This window comes from Poromitra crassiceps (assembly GCF_964638095.1).
Source record: "Poromitra crassiceps genome assembly, chromosome: 4".
NCBI lineage: Eukaryota > Metazoa > Chordata > Actinopteri > Beryciformes > Melamphaidae > Poromitra > Poromitra crassiceps.
In genome coordinates this window covers 39,811,667-39,817,698 of record NC_139626.1, presented here as the reverse complement: position 1 = coordinate 39,817,698, position 6,032 = coordinate 39,811,667, and positions in this window count along the sequence as shown.

Sequence of the window (6,032 nt, the reverse complement as noted above, 5' to 3'; positions counted from 1 at the left end):
ATCGACAGCTAGCCTCGTCGTGATGACGACCTCTCTCGCTCTCTCTCTCTCCCTCTTTCTCCATCATCCGCTCCATCCCCCCGCCCCTCTCTCTCGCTCTCTCTCTCTCTCTCTCTCACACACACACACACACACACACACACACACACACACACACGTGTACACGTAGGCCTATGGCCAAAATATATGTGAAATATTTTTGTGTTTTTCATTACGTACAAAATTGATTATCATAGATGTTTTATGTTTTTACAGATAGATCTTTTCACATCAACCGTTTTGGGGTGGTAAAGCAGGAGGTAAAGCAGGTGCAACCAATCCTATCAATGATGGTTTCATTCCATTTAGTTAGGTGTTCCATGCAGTGCCAGGACCCTTGTTTTATCTGCTTTACTTCCTGCTTTACCACCTCAAAACGGTTGCCGTGGAAAAACGGTTATTATCGGCCAATGTTAATAGACCAAATCACCGTGACGTCACCATGTAAACAAATTTACTTCTGGGTACCACTTGGGGAAGGCGGCAGGTTTCAATGTGCGTGTTGTCAAATAAATGCTGTCAAACCCTCTCGTTGTTTTCAGCCGACTACTTTCAATTTAAATGGTTAAACGGTTGGTAAACATGCTTGTCCGACGTATCTAGCCTTTCTTCTGTGTTTGTTTTATGTAGTGTTAGCTAGCTAATAGCGTTTGTTTGTCTGTCAAACTCACTGTTTTTTTGCAGTCGTTAACGTTACAGAGTAACCTCGCGTCACTAGGCTCTTCTCGGCGAGCCTGGTACAGACAGAGATACTGACGCCACGTCAATTTAATTTAGCTTCAAGTCTACTCTAGTCTGGTCCAACAGGTAAATTAGCTAGTCTGGTCTCCACTAACGTTAGTGAAAGTGTTGTTATGAATGATATTAAACAACAACACAACACGGACGAACCATTTTTGTCTTCTTTGTCTGTTTTTGTCTTCAAAACGTCAGTTTGTGCCGTTCACCGCCATTATAATGTGTGGACCCAGGGGTACCCGGAAGTAAATGTAAACATCCCGGTGATTTGGTCTATTGGCCAACATTTTCATATTGATGCATCCCTACTCTACTGTCGTCCATCTGTTGTGTGTAGGCTACTGTATCTCATATCAAATGCATGAGATGTTGTATCAAAATCACACCCAGGTGAGAAATAAGCGGTGCAGGCAGTGTCTGTCATAAATCACTGATGTCATCACAATTGCTCAAGTGACATCCCTGATGATGTCACAATGTCTATGACATCACTGATAATGTCACAATGCTGTCACTATGTCTGACATCATCAATGAGACATCAGTGGGTTTGACATCATCAGTTGATGGATTGTTTGTTTATTAATATATTTATTAATATTTGTATATTAATTAATATATGAAAAAAGCGTTGCACACATGCATTTCTATTTATTGTATGACGAAATGTTCAGCCCTCCGGCCTTCTTCAAGATCAACAATATAGGATAACAACAGATACTGGGGATGTTATATGGGCTAGGCCACACCCTAGTCACATATCTGATGGTGGTTAGACAATCATTAGACAATTATTCCATCATCAGTCACCGGCCGGCCACCATTCGACAATGATGACAATGACACCAATCGACGCTTGGTGCTGGGGCTCACAGGACAGACGGTCCGTACCATAACCGACGGACGGAAGGACAGACAAAGTCAGTTATAGAAGCGGCTGCACCGCTTAAAAAGTCTTCGTCTGACCTCTCTGATGTGTTTGTGCGCATGGGTGTGTAACCGAGTTGAATCAGCGCGGATTCCTCGTGAGTCCCGAGTGGTAGCGAGTGGATTGGTTAAACTCACTCCCCAGTATAAAGGCATGTTAATCAGCTCCGCCAAGGGAGCTAGCTCTCTTGGCGTTGAGGTTAACATGTCGGTCTCCCAAGCCCGAGGGTCGGCAGTTCGAATCCACTCCTGGGCAAGCCCTTAACATGGGTTGCTGCAAGTACCACCTACACAACGCCGTTACAGGTACACAAGTCCTTGGTTGCGAGTGTTATTGAAAGAATCATGCTCAGTCTTAACCAACAAACGGCTATGAGCAAGCAGTGTGCATGTAGCAAAATCTGCAAGAACAATCGCGGCTTGAAGATCCACCAAGTGAGGATGAAGTGTTTGGTGGGAGCGTGTCCAACCTGGTGAGACGCACGCAGGAGGGGCCAGGTCCAGAGTCACCCCATAGTGCTCGGAACCTCCAAGTGATAAACTACAGAAGTGCCCAAAAGCTATAAAACAAAATGATAAGACAGAATGAGGAGAATAAGAAAAATACTGCAGGTGAAATGACTAATAACCCAACCTCTCACCTCAGATTATCACAAGAAACACACAAAAATATAGAAATAAAGGTGAACAACACATACATCAACTAAAGGTAGAACAGCGGGGGGCATATTATAACGAATATGCACAAAGCAGAAAAATGAATGGATAAACTCCTCCTCAAAATACATGCACTGATAAGGATTAATATTGTGTTCCTTTTCTCAGCAACAGAAAGGCTAAGTCTGAGGTACAAAATCTATCAGAAACCACTTGCACATCCAATTCAAAATGAAAGGCCCACGTCTCCCCAGCCTTACCCCCTTTGATGCATGTGTGTAAAGACTGCCAGGAGAAGGGGCTCAAAGCTCTTTGATGGTGACACCCTGCACCCATAAGAATAAGTTCTCACTTTCATATCCACACTTTTCCCTCTACCTCCAAGTGAGAAAATTGTATCCTCAAGAATATACATCGGCTCCAAACACCTCTTTGGAAACTATTCTCGTGCAACCAATTCCCGAAAAAAATCATTTCGTTCATGTGTAAAACTTTTTTTTGTTCTTGCCTTAGGCCCGGTAACTTTATTGAATAGAGCAGGCGATGGCAACGTGACTTGGGTGAGAAGAACAGGAAGAAATGCGGAAATCAATATTGGAGAACTCCTCACATGTCACCTGTCTGCACCACGTCGTTCTCAATGTGGGGTCCGGGGACCGCCAGGGGTCCATAGGGGTCCACAGCAAATGGATGAATTATTCACCTTCAGCATTCAATTTACAAGAAGCTAACACAACAAGAGAATGTAAGAATGATCAGTTGTTTCACATGCTATCTCTAACTACAATACAGATCGTCATGGAAATCTGGACAAAATCATAACTTACAATAAAAAATAGTCTCACATTTGGGTCTGACCGACAAGATCTAATCAAACGGGGGTTCGTGGTCTTAGCGGTCCTTGGTATGAAAAAGGTTGAGCATCACTTACAGGGCAATTTTAACTGGATTTTCAAAGCATGGCAACCATTTATGATTTTGTCGCTGTCGGGCCGAAACCTTGTATCTCCAAAAAAGCAATTTTTCTCAAGGAAGAAAAAACATTCACATTTGAACATAGTGTAATAGTGATAACAACATTAATAACCAGTAATATAACATATTTTGCTGGTCCAAAGTACCTGAAACTTTCACAGGTTACTTTTGGGTGCCCACTAAATCCATTTATGAAATAAAAAGAAAATGGCCAAATTTGGAGATACAAGGTTTCTGCCCGACAGCAGCGACTGCTCTATGTGGTGCGTGAGATATCTTGTTCCAATACTAAAGAATTGGTAAAAGTCTGGTCTTGTGTTTACTTATTGCTGCTGTGCAATGCTCTGCTAGACTGCTATTCTCTGTTGTTGTTTTTGTCTGCTCTAGGAGGGGAAAACGCCTATTATTACTGTTAGAGAGTTCTGATCGGGCTCGTGGGGCCCGGAGCACGTCTCCGCCTGGCTCCTGGTTGAGGACTCTCTCGGGGGTTTGCGGACGAGCATGATGTGGGTCCAGAGAACCCACCTTCTCTTCTTGCAGGTATGAACCTGGCTCGTATCTTGTAGCTGGCATTGTCATAGACATGTCCCTTAGAACATGTTGGAGGTCCCACTGGCCTTCCCGCTCGAGACCTGGATGGTCTGGTCTATGATCACCTCCGGTTGTCTCGTCTCGGCCTGGATGTAGGCTGCATGATGGATCCACGTTGCCGGGCATTGAAGCTACCCACCGGCCTTCTTCACCATTCCAGCGCAGAGCACCACTGGCTGTCAGATGTCGGTTGTTGTCGGTTGTTCCAATAGTTTCCAGGGACCTAGCTGGACTCAGAGGCTCAGAATATGCTCGGGGGAGCGGCCAGCCAGTCCAGAATCGGCGTTGGCGTGGAGCCTTTGTAACAGCCGCCCCCAAATGTACATAGTACATAGGCCTACAAAATAAAAATGATGATGACTGATGATGACATCATCAGTGATTTATGACATCACTGATGATGTCATCAGTGATGTCACTATGACATCATCAGTGGGACAAAAATTTAAATGGGGAAACAGAGAGAGCCCACATTGCCAAATTTATATTATATATATACATGTAGATAGATAGATACTGATGGAGGAATGGAATGGTCAAGGACTGTCTTTTGAAACGTAATTATGTCACTGTTGTAACTTCACTGTTCTTTCACAGATGATTCTGAAGAATTGGTCTAAAACTAAACTAAAAGTACCTTTAACATTTCATTTTCTCTGTCAACTCGTTCTTTGGATTTTTTAATACACAGAATATTATTATAAATCATATTTCTGTGCTGTTTTTCTTGAACCGCTGTTCCATCTCTCAAGCCCACCAACCCACCCATTCTACTCCTCTCTTCCTTGAGCTCCTGTCAGATAGATTTGATTCAGACACATTTGCACTCCCCCTGCTGGCTCACTCCGACCCTGCAGAGCAACCAAGTGCACTGAAAAAGATACATCTGAAAGCAGAGAGAAGTTGGTGGGTCTCCAAAGGAAGAAAAAGCACCTATTTTCTGCACATCTCTAGCTTCTTTGTATCTCTGAAAATTCTTTGAAAATGCTCACAATTGACATAATAGTCCTGGGAGACATTTAAAAAAAAATCTTTCGGATCGGAAATTTGAGAGTAACTTGTTATGGTTTATTATGACAGAATAAACCACCTCTGGCTTTCACTGAAGGCTAATGGAATTCAACTCCAAAATCACAAGACCATAGGCTATATTATATTGTTTTGGCTGTTTTTCCCACAGCGCTGGGCCAGCAGGCCCTGCCAGGGTCAGAAGATGGAAAAGTCAGGACACTCACTCACTCACTCACTCACTCAGTCACTCTCACTCACTCATGGATGTTTAGTGAGTTTAGTGCGCAAAGGGGCCATAGGGATAGGAAGGGGTAATAGGGAGAACCTGTCTACTCTAACTTTCAAGTTGGCACTGAAGCAGATAATCAAGATAAAGTGTAGTGTCACACCCCCTACACACTGCAGCATTATATTTTCATGTGTAGATCTGCCTGGTGTCGCTGCTGCCCATTCATTTTGTATTGGATACGTCGCCAGGTGTCCCAGCATGCTTTGCAAGGCGATGAGCGGCGGACGGCAGCGATGAGAGGAGGGGCCGATTTGAAATCGACCAATTGAAGACGGAAAGACAGCAAGCCACCCCAATCAAGCTGCAGCACCAAGCGACGTCAGGCGACAGCAGGCGTCTACACACAAATCTGATCAGTGTGCAAGGGGCATCAGCAGAGGTCCAGGTGAGTGAGGAAAACAACACTTTCTCCACCTGCACAGCACACGTAAATCATAACAGAGCAGACAGAGGCAGACAGATATAGATTACTGCATTCCAAGTATGATCACTGAGCAATAATTCTAATAATAGTTCATAACTCACCTGTATTCTCAAGATTACTTAAAAATAGGCCTACAATTTACAGTGAGGAATATTAAAACGGGGACACACTTATATGGTGCTGCATTTGACAATGGTTATATATTTCTAACCCAGGTGATTACAATGGTAAGTGTATAGTCCAATTCAATTGGGAATTGCACATTAAATGAAGCTGAGTGACATTTTTCACCCCTCCTGCCTTTATGTTTTCATAGTGTGCATTAAGACCTGATATTTCAAATTTCTTTCTTGGAAGTATAGCCAAAACAAACTAGCACACA